At 52.5% G+C, this 22,162-nt stretch overlaps 1 long non-coding RNA gene across 1 annotated transcript; it reads left to right on the top strand.

Annotated features, from left to right (window-relative positions):
• Positions 1-9,684: 9,684 nt before the first annotated feature.
• On the top strand, positions 9,685-16,745 carry LOC131587503 (uncharacterized). The gene is made up of 2 exons (XR_009279369.1): positions 9,685-9,945; positions 16,089-16,745. It is a non-coding gene; the product is annotated as an uncharacterized LOC131587503 (long non-coding RNA).
• The last annotated feature ends 5,417 nt before the right edge of the window (positions 16,746-22,162 follow it).

Genomic DNA, 22,162 nt, shown 5'->3' with positions numbered 1-22,162 from the left:
ATCAGGGTTTGCCAGGGAAGAAACTGCTGGGGCGAGGCTCAAGGGGCATCTCTCTTCCTGGGAATCCTCCCTCACCCCCATGGGATTCCCTGAGCCACTGGATTGTCATTCCTGAGCTCTTCCAGAGGCACCCACACGAGGCAGCTCCCTTCACTTCCTCATGTGCATGCCCTGCCCCACAGTCTGCCCCAGCCCCAGCAGCGCTCAGGAGCACTCCAGCAGCACAGGGATGCTTCTGCATCCAGCCTTGAGATCACCCAAAAGGGTCTTTGAGAAACACATGTCAAGAAAATCCCAAGTAACATCACAAGATGGTGGAGTTATGGGGCACAAAATAAAATTGAGGTCATTCATCCCACGTCCTCCTCACAACTGGTGGGACATGACGTGGGTCAGCACAAATCACAGAAACTGAAATGTGTGTCCCAGCTGTGCTTTGGATGCCTCCCAGCTGACAGACTGGGGATATTGGATTCATTTGTCCCCCATGGTTTTATCTGCTTGCTTTTCAGAGCCTTTAATGCACCTGGCTTTCACCAGCCCTGCATGGCAGTGAGTGCTACTGTTTAGTTACACACCGTAGAAAGACCCTTCCTTTAGCTGGATTTACACCTGCTGACATCTCCCCCTGGCAGATCAGCTTCTTCACCTGCTCTAACTTACAAAATTTAATTCTTGCTCAGGCTCTGACAAAAGAAGACCTTTCAGTGATGGAGTTTTTAGAAAACCAAGGACACTTTTCTAAGTCTAAGTGTTTCTGCCCTGGAGATCCACCACCTCTGCAGCAAGTAGTCATCACAACCTTTTCCAGGTGAATATGCACGTGGTTATTAATATAAGTTTCTATTATTTTATTGATAATTTGCTCTGTGACCTTTAGTTTCATAGGTCTTTATTTCAAAAAGCTGCTATCATATTTACATTCTGGGACAGAAATTCAGACAGCAGGGCCCACTGTGAGTTCCACATGGCCTGGTGATTTTCTGGACAGTTTATCAGCTTGTTTTGAAGCTTTCCCATTCGACCCCTTGGCAGCAGGCAGTTTCTTGTCTCTGTTTTCCTGGGAGGCAGTGCTGCACACTCCAGAGACAGGCAGGGGTTTCCCACACACCTCACAGCTCTTCCAGTGGTGGGCACAGGCAGCATCACTGCTGGGATGCCTAAAACCTTTCCCCAGAGCCACATCATCTCCTTGGACTGGCTGTGGGACCAGCTGCCATCCCACAGGGCAAGAATGGGTCTCTACCCAGTCTGGGGGAGCAGGTTGCACCTCAGCAAAGAAAAGGACAATATCCAGATGCAGATTTCAGCATTTCCCCTCCTCCAGAGGTCCAAAACACCCTGTTTATCCCATCCCACCACACAGCCTGTGATACTTTAGGGTGGGAAGGCAAGAGCACACCTATGCACGTGGCTGACCCTGCAGACAAGCCTGGGTGTGCAAGGTGTGTATGTGACCCATCACCTATGGATTTCACAGCCCTCGGTGATGCAGGCAGGGAATTATCCAGGTGCAGCCCCTGCTCACACCTCTCCTTGGCTGCTACCAAAGCAAAGTAGTTTTTTCCCATGCCAGGACCAGCATTAGCCTGCAGAAAACCCTTCCTCTCCTTCCCCATGGACAGGGGTTTAGCTCTGCCCCACCAGCTCCCTAGGAGTAGGGCAGGTGAAGCCAAATACTTTTACTAATCCCAGCTCCGAAGAGCTGCTCTCAGGTTACAGACGATGTGAATAGGATCTATGTTCCAGGGTGATCAGACTTCCTGGAATTTCTGCAGGACCCGTTATCTGTTCCTGTAACCATCTGCAGCTGAATGTGCTGCTATGGCCCAAGTCCAAAATGCCCCCATCTCCTCCTCAGCACCCGATCTGAGGTCTTTGAGGAAAGCAGAAAAACTTCCCTGCAGCTTGGGTCTCCCAAATGAACAGCCCAGAGCACCTCAGAAACCTGATCTCCTCAGCCTTCCCTGGCCCAGAGGAGAAGAGACAAAGAGCTCTCGGCCACCGGACGTGCCGAGTGCGAGTCCCTGATTTATATCCAGCCACAACCTGACACTGACCACGAGGATTCATTTAGGGGTGACTCAGCTCTGCAGCATCACTGAGAGCTTGCAGCACTCCTGAAATGTCCCTGGGCTGTCCTGTCCCTGGAGGAGTGTCTTCCATCAGGAGGAATCCTCACGTTGCAGCCTGTTCTCTCCTAGCAGGTCTGATGATGCTTTGGGATTTCACAAGGAGCTCCAGGCTGGGCTGACAGTGGAAGCTTGGTCCTCTGATGAAGGTAAAGGGATCTGCAGTGAGCAAACAGCTCAAGCCATGTGAATCCAGACAATTAATATCTCTCCCTTGCAGAAGATACTGCACTCTCCACTGCAGTGCAGACTACTGTGTTTTCTCCCCTCCATCACTAGTAATTCTGAATTCTTGAAAAAAGTCTTAGGGCTTGTAGGTATCACTGCAGGACTTGGGGAGCACTCAGACTGGCACATATACACTGTCCACAGCCTCCCCAGCTGCCAAAAAGGCAACTTTCCAGTCTCTGAGTACCTCCCTGTTTCACAGCCACCCAGGTTATGGCAGCAGGGATGAGCAGAGGTGCTGTGTGTCACCCAGCTGTGCCTGTCAGGGACCAGCAGATGCACTTCTGCTGCCTGAAGGACACCACTGCTTCATGCAGCACCTGTGTCCAGCCCTGGGCCTGACCAGAGTAGCAGGAGGATGGAGCTGAGTTGTTGTGGTTCACAGGGTGACCTCATCCCTGCTGCCCACTGCAGCCTCTAACACCAGCAGTGCTGCATTTCTGATCCCTGGGGACATGCTGTGTGTCCCTTCTGCCCTCAGTCACCTCCATCAAGGCCACAGTGCAGCTCCATTCCTTGCCCAGCTCACACCTGGCCATTCACTGTAGTTGCTTCCCTGCAAAAGACTCTGCTTGCCCATGAATTTATCTCTCAGCCTGAGATCCTGTGGGCAGAACTGCCACAGAACCATGGAGAAAACATCCTCTTTATCCAATTTTAACCATCCTGCAGCCCTGACACTACATTTCCCCAGCCTTTCCAGCCCTCATCCTTAGTTTTTCCTCTGGGTATCCTTGGATCAGCTAAAGTTGCCTGACAGCACAGCCAGCCTGTCCTCTCATGGAAAATGCTGCTCAGGGTTTCACACATCAATAGACAGCAATTAACCACATGAAAAATGAGAGAAAAATCCGTGGACAGACAGTCACTTTGATCTGTGCTTCCTGCTCCTCAGCAAAGCACGTTCTCTGCCAGGCTTTGCAGGGGAGAAAACACTTCTGTGTGAGAGAAGCTGTGTCTGGCAATAGCAGCCTCAGCAGCATGAGACATAAATCTGACGGCAGAGCATCCTTAGCCAGATGAAACCATCCTGCAAGGGTTCTGTCTGCTGCTCCTGGGGCAAAATCCCACAGAAGGAGCTGGAAACGCTTCATCAGAGCTTTCCAAGAAGAAATCAGAGGGTTCAGCTCCCCAAGCCCTGGTGCTTGCTGTAGACCCTGGCCACCTCAGCGTCTGAGCAGGGTTTCCAGGAGAGCATCATCCTCGCCACTGCAATCTGGCTCCCAGGGAGTGCTCTGTGTCCTGAGGAATGTGGCTCTTGAACTGAACTCCAAAGGCTTTTGCAAGCTTTTCAATCCCAAACACAGGGGCTGAGAAGGGGGCGAGTGCCCCCTGAGGAGGGGAGAGCAGTGGGGTGGGATTAGAGCTGGCACCAACGCCCTGCTCTTCCCAGCAGCATCTGAGCAGCACAGGGAGAGGTCAGGATTAGGGGAAATCCTTTGAGACCAAAGGGGATTTAAGCAGATCTCTCCTTGCACACACACACAGAGGGTACCCCCAAACCTCCACCCTGGAAAAGGCCGTGCTGGGAGAAGAAGGGGCAGCCTTTGTCCCTTTGATTCAAAGCAGAGAGCAATTAGGTGATAGACACTCCCTGCCTCCACAGGCATCTCTCTCTGTTTCTCAGCTTTCTTTCATTCTCCGGATCTCTTTTTGTTACATTGTGGGGGGGAAAAAAAAAAAAAAAAAAAAGTGTAAAGTAAAAGCTATTATTACCTAGAAACTTCTCCAGAGCCCCCGAGGACACAAACTCAGGAGCTGAATTAAGTTATGGGACACACCCCTATTTAATACCTTTGCTCCAGCCCTCTTTTCTGCTGTCTCTCAGTTAATGCACACCTGAGTAGCTACAGATGCTCTGGGCAAACTGCAGGTTACGCCTCTTGCTGCAGTTTGTGATTTGCAAGGCAGCATGTGTGCAAGTAAAGATGTGCAGGAAGAAGCAATTTGCAAATTATTTTATGTGGTTAATTATAGAAATGAATATAAAAATGTAGGTTAGACTGGCCCTCTGGAGGTCTCTCATCCAAGACCACTCTCAACAAATGGCTAAACTTGTATTTAAATCAGATTGCTCAGAACTAGGCTTTGTTTAGAGTGCTGAAATTCTCCATGGATGGAGAGGGTTTTTGGTCACAACCTCTCAGGGTCTCTTTCCAGTGCTTGACACTTCCAAGATGAAGAAATTTTCCCTTACATCCCATCAGAGTTTTTCTCAGTGCAACATCTTCCAGTGTTTCTCTGTGCACCTGAGCTGGCTTTTTTATCTTCTGCATTGGTGTCTTCAGTAGTGGCACAATTAAATCCCTGCTGAGCTCCTCCACATGCAGCAAACCTGCATCCTCCTGCTCAGACATCACATCCTCCAACCACCTCTGGACCCCAGCTAGACCCACCTCAGTCTGCAGACCCCTTTCTTCTGTAGAAGAGCCAAAATGGGGGACAGGATCCTATTTGTTCTTCCCAGCTTCCTGTTGCATGAGGATACTCCATCCCAGGATCTGCATTTGCCTCAAAACTCATTAATTTTCTGCCAGCCTCCTGAGCATGCCAGTGTTCCTCTAAGCAGCAGCTCTGGCCTCCAGTGTATTTACCACTTCCCCCAATTTGGTGTCACCCTCAAACTTTCAATTGTTGCGTTCCCTCCTCTCATTCAGATCACAGCAGCACAGGGTATCTTCATTTTATCCTCCTAAAAAGGAAAAACAGACTTTTCCAAATGGAAAAAGGCCTGTGGTTTTTATCAGTGCCTTGCCCAGACATGCCCTTGGGAACAGGGATGGGATGGTGGCAGTGGGACCAGCCTGCCTTCCACAAACACAAATAAAAGGATGAAACTTCTCACCAACTTGAAACAAGTCCTTAAAAGGTTGCACAGGAACTAAATACCCACCAGGGGTACAGCATGGAGCACGGCTTGGAGGGTGGGATGCTGTGGGGAAGCATTAATCAGGAGAGCAGAAGATCTTGCTGGCTGATCTTTCAGACCATGGTGACCTCAGCAAGAGACCTGGTTCATGCATTTCTTCCCCCAAAGAGCAGTGGGTCACTGGCCAGGCTCCCCAGGGAATGGTCACAGCCCAAGGCTGCCAGAGCTCCAGGAGCATTTCAGGATGCTCTCAGGTGGTGGTGGTGGATTGTCCTGTGCAGGGCCAGGACTTGGCCTGATTGATCCTTCTGGGTACCTTCCAGCATATTCCATGATTTTTATTCTTGACAGGTTACAGCTTGGCTTCACCCCTGAGGAGCTGAGGTTGTACAGAGTCTGAGAAACTGCTGGACTGCAGCTCCTTTAGGTGTCTCTAGGGAAAAAACAGCTCAGGATGAACAGAACAGCCTTTTCTATCCCTTCCTCATGGAGGAGAAATAAAGAGGGTTTTCAAAGCAACAGGATCTGGGAACCAGAGACAGTCACAGCCAGGAGAACACCTAAAGGTGCAAAGGTGCAAAGACTAAAGACCTCACTTCTCTTTGGGTTCCCTTAGCTCTCTCCATGGTGCAGAAATCTTCAGGCTGCCAACACATTCATTACCCCAACAGCAACACCTCAGTGAGACCTGTCCCAGTTCTGCCTTTTCCAATACTGGCAATGTTACCAAAACATGTGTCATTGCCTTCTGAATGCTGCCACCACCCCCTGCCCACTCACAGCACCCCTGGGGCAGCAGCAGCAGCAGCCCCCAGCCCCAGCATGTGTGCACAGACAGGGGGGTGCAGGGGAGGGGGGAGCAGGGTGCAGGCAGTGGGGTGCAGGCAATGGGGTGAGCAGGGTGCAGGCAGTGGGGTGCAGGCAGTGGGGTGAGCAGGATGCAGGCAGTGGGGTGCACAGGATGCAGGCAGTGGGGTGAGCAGGGTGCAGGCAGTGGGGTGAGCAGGATGCAGGCAGTGGGGTGGGCAGGGTGCAGGCAGTGGGGTGAGCTGGGTGCAGGCAGTGGGGTGAGCTGGGTGCAGACAGTGGGGTGCAGGCAATGGGGTGAGCTGGGTGCAGACAGTGGGGTGCAGGCAGTGGGGTGAGCTGGGTGCAGACAGTGGGGTGCAGGCAGTGGGGTGAGCTGGGTGCAGGCAGTGGGGTGAGCAGGATGCAGGCAGTGGGGTGCAGGCAGTGGGGTGCACAGGATGCAGGCAGTGGGGTGAGCAGGATGCAGGCAGTGGGGTGAGCAGGATGCAGGCAGTGGGGTGCAGGCAGTGGGGTGAGCTGGGTGCAGGCAGTGGGGTACAGACAGTGGGGTGCACAGGATGCAGGCAGTGGGGTGAGCAGGATGCAGGCAATGGGGTGAGCAGGATGCAGGCAGTGGGGTGCAGACAGTGGGGTGCACAGGATGCAGGCAGTGGGGTGAGCAGGATGCAGGCAGTGGGGTGCAGGCAGTGGGGTGCACAGGATGCAGGCAGTGGGGTGAGCAGGATGCAGGCAGTGGGGTTCAGGCAGTGGGGTACAGACAGTGGGGTGAGCTGGGTGCAGGCAGTGGGGTGCAGGCAGTGGGGTGAGCAGGGTGCAGGCAGTGGGGTGAGCAGGATGCAGGCAGTGGGGTGCAGGCAGTGGGGTGAGCAGGGTGCAGGCAGTGGGGTGAGCAGGGTGCAGGCAGTGGGGTACAGACAGTGGGGTGCACAGGTTGCAGGCAGTGGGGTGAGCAGGGTGCAGGCAGTGGGGTGAGCTGGGTGCAGGCAGTGGGGTGCAGGCAGTAGGGTGAGCTGGGTGCAGGCAGTGGGGTGAGCAGGGTGCAGGCAGTGGGGTGAGCAGGATGCAGGCAGTGGGGTGCACAGGATGCAGGCAGTGGGGTGAGCAGGATGCAGGCAGCAGCAAGGCAGTGACAGGGGCCCACAGCTGGGCTGCCCACAGCTGAGAGCTGTCAGGCAGCTGCCTGCCGGGGTGGGCTGGCCAGCCCCTCTGGCAGGGACATCAAGGGTGGAGGGTGGGAGGAGGACAATAGTCTTTTTTGGACTGAGCAGGAAGGATCTTTCGGAGGAGAGTGGCTGAGCAGAGAAGGACAGAGCCTGCTGGAGGAGGAGGGAGGTTTGCAAGGAGGGAGAACCTGCGTCATGCAGCAGAGGATGCATTACAATGTGGGGGGAATCTAGGCTCTTCCCCACCAGTCTGCTAACCACAGGACACTTCCCACACATGTTCAGGACAGGACAACATGAGGCACTGAAACTTTTTCGAGCCATACCAGGCTCTTGTTGTGCAGGGTGGGGTAACCCCAAAGAGCCTGGGGCTGGCCAGGGCAAAGGCTCCACAAATAACCTCAGAAACCAAAGAGGCAGCCAAAACGTGTAGTGTAATCACAGATAAACACATAATCTACTCAGGTTACACTGGGGGGAAACCACAAACCACAAGCAGACAGGAGAAAAGAGGAACAACAAGCAAAAGGGAGAAAGGAAAATCCACCAGCAGAGACGAAAGCAAGTCAGTAAAACACGAGGGCTGCTGCTCTTCCCCTGACCTTCTCCTTGGCTTCCCTGCCTGGGAAACATCATCCTTGCAAATTTTGCAAGGAGGAGCTCATAAACTGGTTGTACAAAGCTCAGGCAGGAACTCCAGCAAGAATCTGACAGACTGAGGTGGATGGAGAAGTGCATGGAGATTTACTGCTGGGCACCCAGGGCAATGCTGGCCAAGCTCTGCACTCCAGCAACAGGCTCTGCAGCTCACTCCAGCTCTTAAAAAACAAGGGTCTTGGAAATACTGTGGAAACATCCTGGTGGAGAGGATCAGTCCCCCCTGCAAATCACAGTTTGCACAGCAAGGAGCCAAAAGGATGCCATGAGCCTGACTGAGTGGAGACCACCACTCTCATCCAGGGAAAACCTTTCAGTTGGACTGAAGATGTGCAGATGGTCTGGGGTAAAAAAACTGCAGGCATTTCCTCCTTTCCTGCCAGCACCTCCTGCCCAGCCCTGCGCTGGTCTGCAGGAGCCGATTCACAGATGAGTGCAGGCACAGGAATGCAGTGGGAGTAGAGACTTCTTTGAAGATTCCAGCCACGGCATGGCCAGTGGGAATGCATAGCTGGAGAGGCTGAGCTGGGAGATAGCCACTGCTATGAGATCTGCCATGAAATCAGTTCCTGGGAACGTTCTGCCAACCATTCACGGCTTTCCCGGCAGGGGTAAACATCCACCAAAACAAAAGAAGGTTTTGCTTTTCTTTCAGAGATGTGGAAGTAAATGCAATGCAAGTAAAATCTTCACACATTGTGCTTCTGTCCCAACCCTCCATGTCCTGGCTGAGCTTCAGCAGGTCCTTGTAGGGTGGATGTTGGGGGTTTCTTCCTGGAGAAGTCCTTCCCAAAAGAAAGGAGCCTCTGGCACTAAACACCCCAATTCTCTTGGGGTTCCCTTGGCTCTTTCCATGGTGCAGAAATCTTCAGGCTGCCAGCTCATTGCTTTATCAATGAAACACCTCAGTGAGAGCTGTCACAGTTCTGCCTTTTCCAATACTGGCAATGTTACCAAAACACAGACACACTGGAGAGTCAGCCTTGGCTTTTCAGGGACCCACCTGAGACAAAAAGGTGATAAGTAAAAACAGTAATGTGAAGTTGCTGACTCTTTAGGCACTTGAGGGCCAAGTGTCTGTCCAGGTGTGACCCATTCAGCTGCTGCCCAGACACCAGAGCAGGGGGCTCAAAACTCACAATAAAGCATCCTCTCACCCTGGAAAGCCAGCTCTGGTCCTACCACTGGTGCACAGTCCTCTACCTGTCACTATGGGATCCTTGAATCACAGAATGATAGACTGTCCTGTCTTGGAAGGGACACATAAAAATCATTGAGTCCAACTCCTGGCCCTGCATAGGACAGCCCCAAGAATCCCACCCTGTGCTTGACAGCAATGTCCAAATTCTCCCTGAGCTCTGGCAGGCTGGACTCTGGACTGCCCTTCCATCCAAATGCTCTGTCCCAGGTGCTCCAGAGGGAGCCAGAACATTCTCCATCTCAGGAAAATGGGTGACCTGATGGGAGTTAAGTCATGATCCTCTGGGAGCCAGCTCCAGGTCTGCAGCAAGGCTGCTCAGACCCAGTTCCTGTGCTGTGTACAGGTATACAAAAACACCACCAGAATATACAAAATATTCCTGAGCCACCAGCCAAACATCCCTCCTGTTAAACACATGACCTCTCTGCATTACCAGCTTTCTGTAGAGACCACACATAATGCCCGTGGATAAATCTCCCCTCTCCGGTTTCCATTTCCATGAGGCCAAACTGCTGGCTCACACCTTCCCCTGCTCCTCACAGGGCATCGTGCCCTGAGCAAAAAAAAACCACCTGCTGCTCTGTTTTCCTCCCAGGGACCACAGCCTCAGCCCCCTCGTGTGCCCCTGCAGCCTGGGCAGTGCTGAGGAAGCTCCAGCATCCACACTGAAGGATTCTGTGAGCAGCAGGATGGGGAGGATGGATACTGCTGAAAGCAGAAGCGGTTCCTTTTTGCCTGTCTCTGGAAAGACAGGGCTTTGGGAAAGCTTTCCCCAGCATGTTCATAAGTGCAGGCTTCTTGTCCTTTCGCTGAAGGCTTCCTTCCAGCCCGTGTGTAACCATCCATGGCACAGAAGATCAGAGAGTGCAGCCAGAATCGCCCCAGGTGGGTCTGAACCCTGTGGGAAATGGGGCAGTTTGTAAGGAAAGAGGGTGTGGAAGGGTGTCAGATACTGGGGTGGGGGGATGCACCTGATCAGCAAACTGGGAATGCAGGGAGAGTTGTGTGGGTGGGCTGGGACCTGAGAGCTGGAAGGAGGGGACAGTCAGAGGGAGCATGGGAGGCCCTGGCTGGCAAAGGGACGGAGGTTGCTGGTGGCCTGTGCAAACACAACGGGAGTTTTTGGCAGAGAGAGGTGGGAGGGGGGTCCTGCCAGGATCTGTGGCTGGAGAAAGGGCTGCCACGTCCCCAGGTCACAGGAGGGCAGGCAGCTCTCCCTACACAGACAGCAGGACAGGATGGCATGGGAATCTCTCCTGAATCTCTCCTCGTGAGGCCAGGGACAGCCCAGCTTCCTGTATTTGTCACCTGCCTTAGCCAAGCTGACCAGAAATAGACGAAACACACCTTCAAATAACCAGGCTGAGTGTCTTCACAGCCTAAACCCTGAGCAGAGGGGCTGTAGAGACCATGAGTCAGCTCTGTATTAATAGCAAGACAGAAATCAGGCAGGTGTCAGGGGCTAACCAGGGCACAACAGACACCATGCTCCCCTGGCCTGAGAGGCTGTTAGTGCTCCAAGGAGTTAATATTCCCCATGCTCCAGCATTCCCTGCCTTCCTGGGGGAATCTTGCTCTCCCCAGCAACTCCAATCTGCTGCACCAGGTGGATGTGACTTCCCAAAGGAAGGGACAAAAGGAAGGGACTCACTGGGATGCACTGGCAGCATCCCAGGAAGTGGAACGGTTTGAGGAAAGTTGAAGAGCTAGCTCCTAAAACAAACTGTGAGGCAGGGGAGCTTCCTAAATGCACACCCCCCCCAGTCTGCCCCATCCATCTAGTGCATCCCACAGAGGCTCCTGGCACGCTGCTGTGCAGGGCTGGGAAAGCCTTGACTCACACATGCTGCCCAGAGTAGACTCCCAGCTCACTTTCACCTGTTTCTGATAAGCTCACTAATCCGTCCCCATAATGATTCTTTATTAATGGATGCTGCTGTCTTCATTACATGCCTTAATTAGTGTTTTGTGAGCAAATTCAAGGGGATAAGAAGCATGTCACATTTTCCAGTGGGGGCTTTGCACACAGCTACCAAAATAACTTTGTCTGTGAAGCTGGAGTTCCTGTTTCACCCTGCCCATGAGCTGTCGTCGCGAGAGCTGTTGCTGCCTAATCTGGCAAGCAGGCTGGGCTGCTCACTGCCCAGCCTCCCCACCCCTCCTCCCTGGCTGGGCTCACTGAGCTCCCACGAGCCAAGATGAATTTCAGTCATGCACAGGCTTGAAGAGAGATTTCTCATTGGGAATCAAAAAATCATGGAAAAGCCTGGACAGCTACTGCCATGTTCACTGGACTGCTGGACACTGGACCATGCTGTCTGCCTGGGGATGGAGCTGAGGGCAGCTGGGGTTCCTGTGGTCCCTGCTGACTGATCCAGCTGGTCACTGAGGCTTAAAGTTTGAGGAAGTTTCCTGAGATATCCCCGGCATCCTTGGAGAAATGGCAAAATCCCTCCGGAGTCCCTGGACCAGAGGTGGGAATGACCTGGGATGGCTCCAGCACGGAGCCCCGTTAGCAGCAGAGCAGCACCGGCCATCAGCAGCATTTCTGGGCAGAGAGGGACTGGCAGGAGCCAGTTCCATGTGGGCAGTACCAGGATCTGAAGCAGCCAGAGCTCAGCTCCACCCAAGTGGGAAAAAAGCCAGAGCAGCTGGCTAATGTGACCAGCACCAGCCCAGATGTCCTCCCCTGGCCCAGGCTGCTCCACACCCAGCATCCTGCTGAAGGTGTCCCTATCCCCCTTGGGCACTTCAGGAGCAGCTCCTCACACATCTGAGAGCACAAGCAGGGACACAGCAGAGGTGCCTCCATCATCCTGACCTGTGTCCTGGGGCTGGCCACCACCCCAGCAGCATAGCACAGGAAATCTGGAGACCCACGCCTTCACACAGCCCAGATCTGCAAACCCTCTTTATCTGCATTCAATGGGATGCCAGGCCTTAGTGTCAGAAATTCCCTGAATCTAATTTCATCTTAAAAAAAGAACCATAATTTTTTGCTTGCCATTTGTGCCTGAGCTGTTTGCAGGAACAGCTTGAGGCTCCCCCTGGCTTGTGCCTGATCCAAGGGTCCTTATGCCAGAAAAAGGCAGAGGATCCTGCTCCTGGGGAAGCTCTCATCCCATGATGCAAGCAGGGATCCCGGGATATCCAGGGATACCAGCCCTGGCTGCATTACAGGTGGGATCATCTCCCCAGGTGCTGCAGTGGTTCCCCCTGCATTAACCCCTTGACATTCCTGCCAACACATTTCAGTTCCCATTAGGGCTTTTCCCACTTTCCCCGAGAGTGAAATGAACCAAAACTTGCCCCCTCGTCATGGCTCTGAGGAGAATTTAATTCCAGGGTTCAAAGCTCCTCCATCCCTTCCCAGATAAAAGGGCGATCAGCAAAAGGGGATGAGCTGGTTAATAAAAGCCAAAGAAAAAGCAGGACTGAAGGGCCGCGCCTATAGAGCAAAACCCAGCAGGAGAGAAGCAGCTTTTCTCCAGGCAAGCCTTTCCCCAGTTAATAATTACAAGCCAGGCCCGCCAGTTCCAACCCACTGCTCCACAAGAAAAGGCAATTAATTTAAGACTAATAGGATTTTAAATTCAAAATAATCCCGAGCGGGTTTGTGTGGCAGGCTGTGAATGCGCTGGAGAGCCAGCCAGCAGCAGGCGGGATGGGGGCTGGATTTGGCAGAGCAGATGGAGGAATTAAGGGCCAGGAGATGAAATCTCGTGTCCTGCAGCCACTGGGCTGGTTATGGCAGGTCCCCATTCAGAGGACAGCCTGGTGGGGACTCTCCTCAGTGGGAGGGTGGCGAGGAGTTGTCTCATTGAGCTCGTGCTAGTGGCAGTGACCAGACACAAAGAGGAGCCACGAGCCCATGCTGAGCCCAGACCACCTCTGGCACTGGGAAGGAGGGACTGCAAACCCATCCCCATCAGAGAGAGCTGTGTGTTGGCCCAAGGACCATGACCATCTCTTGTCTCCTCACAGCAGGTCCTCCATGAGGTGTAACCACGCCCCAGCCATCCTTGTTCTGAGCTGGCATGGACTGAGTGTCCAGGGGAAGTCAAAGTCCAGCACCAGCCCAGGTGTCCTCCCCTGGCCCAGGCTGCTCCACACCCAGCATCCTGCTGAAGGTGTCCCTGTCCCCCTTGGGCACTTCAGGAGCAGCTCCTCACACATCTGAGAGCACAAGCAGGGACACAGCAGAGGTGCCTCCATCATCTGACATGCTGTCAGCCCCTGCAGACACCTCATGGCTGGCTTTCCACCTCCCACCCCAGATGGGGTGGTACAAAATCTCTTACCAGTCCCTTGGGGACTCTCCAGCAGCAGCCAGCCAGACTGAGCTGAGAAAAAGGGAGCAATGCCAGGCTGTGTCTGAGGAGAGGGCTGGGAGGGCAGGAACAGGGGACTCATCTGTTGTGGGATTTGTATGGTGAGGGTGGGGAAGGGAGGAGCGCAGGGCCCTGCCCCAATCCCCTCCTGGGCAGCCAGAGCTCTGCCAGGTCACCAGCACGTGTTGGGAGATGCTGGAGATGAAATCCATGTGGAGCCACACCAGAAGTGTGTCTAGAAACAAGAGAGCAAAGAGCAGTGCTGTGGGCTGTGCTGACAGGGATCTTCAGCCACACTGAGAGCCATGAATGGAGTCTGACCCCACAGCTCCCCCCTCTTCACACCACAACCCCAAAATGTCTGGGATTTACCATTCTTTCAAAGAAAGACTCCTCTAAGCCTGACTGAAACAGCCTCTCCTGAAGTATTTTAGCATGAGCACACCACTCCAGAGCAGCTGGAGGTGTGGGCTCGGCCTCATTAGGGGCTTAAATGCCACAGCATGTCCAAATACCCTCATGAGTCTGGGTTTTGGCATCTGGTGTCACTGCAGCAATTCCCTGCTGTGTCTGTAGGGACACAGGGATCATCCCACAAATTTTTTGCTGCCATCAGCCCTCATGGAAGCATCTGCCACTCTCATTCTCGAGGGAATGAGAGGGAAGGAAAAGGGAGGCTACATTTAGGAGTACACACCTGTTCCACAGATGTTTGAAGAACATTTTAAGAAAGTCCCCGTGCAAAAGGATTGGTATTAAGTCCTCACGAGATTGCAGGAAGCTCAGCCTGGTAAATAAGGAGTGTTGGTGTCTGTGCAGTGTCCTTAATCAACCTCCATGCCCCTGGGCAGTGAAGAACCCCAAGGGACCTGTCCAGACTGGGGGCTGAGGTCATGTCTCACACACCATATCCGTCTCCAAGACAAGACAGATACCAGGCATGGAAAATGTTCAAGAGAAGGATGTGAAGAAGAGCTTCCCAAAACCAAAATGTTCCTTTTTCTACTCTTCCACAGTCGCAGTCACCAAGCCTGCTCCTAACCTGGGTCACGCAGTACATTTCTCCTGGAGTTATTTTGTGAGATTCTTTTTACCCAATATCCCACTTTCTCTAGGAAAACCAACCCCAAACACCATCCTAGGGACAATTCCAACCTCAGCTATGAGAGCTGGCAGGGCTGCAAGGCATTCAGTGGCGAGTCTTTCATTGTGGGAAACACTGAGCGACCTTTGTGTGCTGGGTGCAGTTTCTCCAGGCAAACAGGAGGGATTTATGGACCCAGGCACAGGCCAGGGGAAAGCTCCCATGAAATGTCTTTGTCACAAGCTACAGGAAGGACATGACCTATGGCACTGCCCTCCAGGCCAAGGGTCTGCATGAAGAAGGGGACTTGTCCTGCATGATGATCCCACATGAATGAGATGGAAAACCAGGAATGCTGCTACTATTAAATGATTCCAGCTAGACACATTTAGGAGGGAGAGAGAGGAATGGAGAAGGTTGAGACCCCAAACACACACGACTGTGACTACAGAGGAAGGTGAAGTTAGGCTGGTTTGGCCCCATTACAGAAAGCTGCTTGTCCCTGCAAAGCTGATGAAGAAAGCTGTCCAGATAGTAGGTGTGTCAGCAGACAAGAAGGAAGATTCTGGGCCTGAGGAACTGTCAAGGCTCCCCAAAATTTCCTGCATCCTCTCATATAGAAACACCACTGGGAGGAAGAAAATGCAGTGGCTTGTAAGATGTCCAGAAAGTCCCAGAGAAAAGGCCACATGGTTCCAGTAGAGGAAGGAAAATAAAGTCCTTGTTGCAGGTTTTGATTAGGAGGGACTGGAGCATCATTCTACTAATCCAGCACCAATAGGGACCTCTGGTCTGGTTGGTTGTTGATGGGAAAACAATTAACTGCTGTTCCTCCTCTCCAGGAGTGAAGTTTTGTCCCATCTGGACATCATAAGAAAAGCCAAACAGGCAGAGTGGGCAGAGGATGGCGATCCTGTACAGGTCTGGGATGGGGCATGAAGAAAGTTTGGGGAAAACACAAATGCAATGTTTATTGGAGCAGGAGGTGGACCTCACAGGCCAGAGTGTTATTAGAAAGCATCACCCAGCAGAGAACAGCGGGAGCTCTTTCGAGCTGTGGCTTATGCCACTGTGGGGAAAACTAAAAACCAGCAAGAAAGGTAGAAAGAAAACACACAGTGGCTCCAGAGCCAAAGAAGCAAGAGTCTGATGCTGGATAAGGAGAAGCCTGTCAGGACATGACACAGAGCTCTGCTGCTGTCTCAGGGTCAGCCAAGCTGAGAAGCTCACTCTCCTGGGTCAATAACCATGATTGGGTTTGGGATGCTCAGAGGACCAGTGACAAATGCTGGCTACCGGCCATTCAAATAAACAGTAGGCAGCCAGTTGGCCAGTGGCCACTCAAATAACCAGCCCCAAGCTAAAAAAATACAGTAAGCTAGTAAATTTAGTAACCTAAAGAGAAACATTCCACTACCAACCAGCATGCAAATAAGCCAGAAGGGGATATAGAGCTGACACAGTCCCCTGTTCGGCTTTTGATATTCAGTGGCCCTTATCCAACTGGCTGCCAGTTGGTTATTTGCATTGGAACAGGAAACAAATTTTTCTCCTATTTATACTGCTTACCTCAGGAATAAACTAATTACTGTTATAAAATCCCATTCCCACAGTGTCCAGCACACATCTGTAACCTCTGGAAGGGACAAATGCACGCAACTTGCCAGCTGGACTGTTCCATCGAAATGGCCAAATCCCAACTTGCTTTTTTTGTTGGCTCTCCTGACTGGATGATGAAGCAAAGCCTTCCCTGCAAATACCCCTGCTGCATCAGCTGTTTACCTTGCTCATAAACAGATCACTGCTACAAAATTCTCTTCCAAAGCTGTCCAGCACACAGCAAGACAGCCTCGGGACAGAGGAGAGGAGCAGGGAGCAATCTGCTGGTGTTTCAGTTCCTGTGGCTGAGGACAGGGCCAGCTGGCTGTTCCAAGTGTCCAGGCTGTGGAGCAGCTGGAATGGAGGTGGTCTGGCCATGCTGAGACCCACACATGAGACTAGATGGAGTTGGACAGTGAGACAGCCCCACATCCCTGTCCAGCTGCTGGGATGGTCTCCACTGGAGATGGTCTCTGGCTCTGATGGCAGAAGGGCATTTCTGAGGTCCAGCATTGGCAAAGGACTTCAAATCCCACCACAGTGGAAGCCATCCCATCCTCATGTGCATATGCAAGCGTCACACAGCGTGCTCTTGGCAGACAGCCCCTGCAGTGCCCAACACATTTCCTAGCATGGAAATCCTACCCTGTACCTTCCCACCAGATCACACACAGGAGGAAGCACCTACATCAACCCTGTGTGGATGAGGGGACCCAACAGCCACAGCCATACCCAGAACCCCCAGCAGTGCAGGAAGAAACCAGGCATCCAAGGACACTGCACTCTGGCCAGCTCTCAGCACTCATTTTGGAAGACTTGCTGTTTCCTTCAAGACCCAGCTCCTGGAATCAGGGGATTACCAAAGGAAGGCTGAGTCCTTCCTCTGCATCAAATCTCTTTTACAGAAAGCTGCTGGCAGATGGCATCTATGGAGCATGTAGAGTGTTTCTTTGCTTTCATCTCATTTTTATGGCCAGACTTGCCAGGCCCTGACGCATGAACACATTGCAGTCACATGCTAAAGCCACTTTACTCACTGCAAACTCCCTGCTGCCTTTGGCTCCCTTCCATACAGACCTTGGCAGAGAGAAGATGTGCTGTGGGTTTCCCTTGCCAGAGCACCACTCACCTGTGCCAGCAGACCCCCAGATCTCTCTTGTGGTGCCATGCCATGGTGTTCCCTCTGCAGATCTTTGCAGAGCTCCACGTGGATTTGGAGGCCAGGAAGAAATTCTGAGTGATACTCAGTCCCCTGGCTGAGTTGCCTACAGGTTCTGGCACATGTGGCCACCAGGCATGGCCTGAAGAGCTGCTCCACAGGGCTGGGAACAGGTGTAATGAAGTGCAGGGAGGCATGTTCACAAGGAATCCTGAACTCTGTCTTACCTGGGATGTACCTCATTCTCCATCCTTGTGATGGCAGGCTACAGGAACAGACTAGCCAAGATTACGTGAGAAGATGAGGAGGAAGGAGAATGGGGGGATAAGGAACACTGTTCTAGCTAGATATTGCATCCACAGGTTTGTCTGCTGGGATGTGAATGGAGCAGAAGGATAATCCTCCTCTGGGCTCACCTGGCTGCTGAGAGCTGGTGATTTCCTCCACTGTGGCATTTAAGTACTTTGGCACTCTGCATGCCATGAAGTGCACATGCATCTTCAAAAAGTGGCAACACAGATAGGGACAAGTATGATTTTATCCAAAGGGTACAAGGGCACAGTGGGACTTCTTTTCCTTTTTTTGTGAGGGTGGAGTAGTCCCTTCACCCATTTAGAAAACAGGTGGCTGTTCAAATACCTGGAGATGCCAGGAGGAGCCACATCAGGAGAGATAACACTGTCATGCGGAGCAGCCTTTTGATATCACAGATAACACTTTCTGAAAACATTCAACTTCTCTTTCTACTCCCAAATGTGGGCTGTTTTCAATCCCCACTCTCCTCTGGCATGTTTATCTGTCTACATCTGCCCTCCTGCTCCTATGGCCCATAGCACCAGCAGAAGAATCAGAAAAACTTACTCAGTTTGGATGAAATACCAGTTATGACCCACACCAGTGAGCTTGGTCTGGATAACCCCCCCAGCACTCCTGACTCTCATAACAATCCACAGCCAACCCAGCAAGGTGCCCTGGTCCTCACAGCGGATATCAGATCCAGGAGAAGGCTTGGGCAACATGTTCCTGAACAAATTCCTGTGGAGGCTTCTCCTCAGGGGTTTCAGGAGCCACAGAAGGTCTTGGAGAGCAGCTTTAAGTGTTAAGGGCCTGGGTGAGAAGTTGCTACGTGGCTACAGTTCATCACCCAGTCCCTGCTGGAGATCCCATCAAAGTTGCTGGCTGACACAGTTGGGCCATGATGCCTGTTCATCTGCCAGGAATCCAGACAGATGAAATGAGCTATAAAGAGACCCAGACAGATAAATCCAGCCCAAACAGCTTGCTGAGCTGACCAGCGGGCCCAGGCAGAAAGCAAAGCTGATATCAGCTGAAGGGCCTGTCCTGGTTCTCCTTGGAGCTTTTGGAATTCCAGGAGCTGGGATAGGAGAGCAGAGCTCATGGCTACAGAGAAGAATTTCCCCTTGCAGCTGGGCAGAGTGCAAGAAAGGGCAGTGGCAGCCTGAGTGGTGGGGTAAGAGCAAGAGCAACCTGTGCTGAAGAAGAGAGGCAGGAGAAGATGGACATGTGGAATGGAGGCAGCTGAAGATGGACTGTGGGGAAAAATGGAGATTTGTCATCGCAGTGTAGGCAGGGCAGGTGGGATGGGTGCACACCTGGTCCTGCAGGAGGAAGGCAGTAGGTGAAGATGGTGTTGGGATGGGTGTGGGATCAGTGATCTTCCTGGGTCCTGAGGTGTTTCCCTGTTATCCCTCCTATCTCATGTCCACCATGATGTGGTTTATGGTCACAAGCAGGGCTATTCCCATGAGGCTGGAGGATCTCTGTCATGCATGCACCAGGACAGGAGGTTCCCTGAGCTGGCAGCAGCTTGGAGGCTCTGTGCAGCAATTTTGAGCTATTTCTGAGATGGCAAGCCCAACCCAAGAGAAGACAAACCTCTCTCACCACCTGCAAATCCCAAATCCAGACAACTTTCCTGGAGTCTGAGAAGAGACAGCATATCCCCAGGAGCTGAATTCCACACCAGATGGAGAAAGAACTTCTCAATTCCTGTCCCCAAAGAATTTTTCCACTGGGCTTCCCACATCCAGAACCACAGCCAGCTTCTCATGCAACATCTCTCCACAACAATGCTCCCCTGAGAGCATCCCCCCCAGGATTATTCATGAGAGTCAGTTGGACTCAGAGCTGAAGATCCTCTCAGATAATCCTAAACAAAAAGATAGAAAGCTGGAAAACTGGGCAGGGAGTTTGCTTTTGGAAGATATCCCTTGTCAGTAGGCCCATGGAGAAGCTGCACAATGGCTTTTCCTCTCCCCTGCACATGAAGAGGTGCACAAGAGCCTCTTCCCTCGGCAGACTGGAGAGAAAGCAACACCCACAGATCTGCCAAAAGACATTTTTGGGAGGGTCCTCATGCAGAGTTTTGGAAAAGGAAGACCCAAATGTCTCTCAACAAGAAGGAAATGGAAAGAGGAACTGGTATGACCAGGACAAAAGTTGTTCAGAGGGTCAGTTCAGTCTTGGGGACATCTGGTGGCTCTGAAGCCAGCCCTGAACAAAGCAGAATGGAAACAGGCCTCCTCTGCACTGGCCATGGAAACATACCTGGTGAGCAGGGCTGGGGAGTCCACATGAGAGCATCCCTGCTTTTGTGTCCCACAGCCATCACCGTGGCCATGGAGATGGTGGAGTGTGTGACCTGGTCCCTTTCCACTCATGATCTCAGCCTGGTGTCACAGCTCCCCGTGCACACACTGGTGCAAGGATTCTGCCTCACGAGTGTGTGACCTTCTCTCCAGGCTCACCCTGCCACAGCAGCAACACCAACCGTGTTTGTCCTTTGTCACCAACTCTACTTTGTTGGCCAAGCTTCCAACTTCTCCTCACACATATCTGGAGGCAAGTCACCACCATGTGGAGCAGGCAGGGCCCGGGACAGGGAGGCACTCAGAGCGGATTAGATCTGAAATTGGGTTAATTGCGCCCTTCCATCATTTATTTAGCTTGGGAGAGGTCCAAAACATATGAATGAAATCCCCCCATGCACACTACGCTGCTGACAAGCGGATATTGCATCTGGTTTGAATATGGCAAGTGGCTGCAGAAGCAGAGACAGTGTGGAGGTGCTTGAAATACAACACACGCCTCCTCACGTTCCCAGCCCCCCTGGACCATGTGCCCTGCAGTTACATCATGCTGAAAGACCCCACCCTGCATCCCCAAACTTCCTCCACCATCTTCACATGCCATCATCTCAGACCACTGCCAACCTGAGCCACGTCCCTGACGCTGCTGAGGCGTTCATCACCCTGGCCAAAAGCCAGGAGTGGGAGAGATGGAGGAGGACAACCCCTCAGAGCAGTATGGGGTAACATCCATGGGTTGGGCTGTCACGGTCAGGATGGCTGTGGATAACACAGATGAAATGGTGACCTTCCCTGGGATTGAGAAAAGTTGGGAGGGGAGATACAAAGGGAAAAGAAAGCAGGGTGGATGCCAAAATTTTTATTTCTCTAAGCCTCCCCAGAGCCCCCTGTCAGCCCGTGAGCAGCGGTGTGTGATCACTGTGGGGGCGGCATCAAAGCACTGGGGCCAATCTGTCCCCAGGGAGCTGAGGCTGCCTTAGGGGGAGGAGAAGCCAATGCCAGGAGGATTTCAGCAAAGTCCCCTTTGGTCTGATGCCAATGGGTGCAAGGTGCAGAGGGAACACTCAGGGGCAGCACCAAAGGACAGAAGATGCCTTTATTCCCCCTGTATTCTCATGCTGATCTGCAGTCAGCACAGGTCAGGGATCTTGTAGGGGCTCTAGTGAAGCAAGAGACCCCAGCAGGGTTCTGCAAGGCTGCAGGAGGACACAGGAATTTGCAAGAGTTGCCTACACAGAGCCCCTTGGCTCATGGTGCCAAGGGAGGAAGGATGCTTGGTGAAGGGGCACCCTGGCAGTGCCAAGTGTTTCTCTTTCCTGGCTTTTCAGGAGAAAGATGGGAAAGCACTGGCTTTCCTGTGTTTAGGTGTCCCACACACCTCTCATTTCAGTCCCTCTCTCAGGAAAACACATCCCCGAGGTGCAGTGGTCACTTTGCTGGTGAGGACCAGGGTGGAAGCAGGGTCCAGCCGTGGAGACGATGGACGTGCAGTGGTTTCCCTCCCAAGCACTGCCTCTGGCACGTGCCCCCTGCTCCTTCCCCAGAGCCTGGCTGCCTCCTCTCAGCTCCTCTCACCATGAGCACCTACAGAAGAAGGGGATGGAGAAGCCAGAAGCTCCCAGCCCAGTGGTGTGTGGTCCCCAGCCCTTCCTGGGGGACAAAGGGATTCCAGCAGCTGCCATCAGCATCCAGTGGCGGGTTTTCTCCAGTTCCCACAAAGGCACAGAGAAATGCCAAGGTCCAGGCCAGGAGAGCTCTGTAGGACCCTTCCTCCTCCTTGCAGAGCAGCAGAGCCTTGATTTGCACAGGTGTTGAGCACCGTCCATCCCCAGCAGCCTTCAGGGCTGTCACGATCACTCAGCGCCTCCCGGGATCTGGCCTTTTTTTCCCCTATTCTTTTATGAAGACGTTATTTTACAGCTTGTTAATTTGTACTTTTTCGAGTTTTTAACAAGGATCAGGGGCCAAGTCCCCAGGCAGTCCACTGGCCGTGAGAAATCCCATTTGGTATCATATAAATTATTGCAGATATTACTAATATTGCATCTATTGTGTAAATACTGACTAAATGTTTGAAAAACACAAATAAATACGAGCTGAGCTGATGGCTGGAGCAGCTGCCTATGAGCTATTCTGGGCCCCCAGAGGGAAAGAATCCACATTTTAAACTAATGTGTAAATATGTAACCTGCCTCCATCCCCCGCCACATCATCGTGAGCAGTCCTTGGAAGCGGCCCAGTCCCTCAGCTGCACGGCTATGATTTAACAACAGCTATAAATACATCTCATCCACTGGGCAACTGCACAAACAAGGGCTCA

Source organism: Poecile atricapillus, chromosome 22 (genome assembly GCF_030490865.1).
Source record: "Poecile atricapillus isolate bPoeAtr1 chromosome 22, bPoeAtr1.hap1, whole genome shotgun sequence".
NCBI classification, from domain to species: domain Eukaryota; kingdom Metazoa; phylum Chordata; class Aves; order Passeriformes; family Paridae; genus Poecile; species Poecile atricapillus.
Note: the sequence above shows the minus strand (reverse complement) of the source record. Positions and strands in the feature narration are given on the sequence as shown.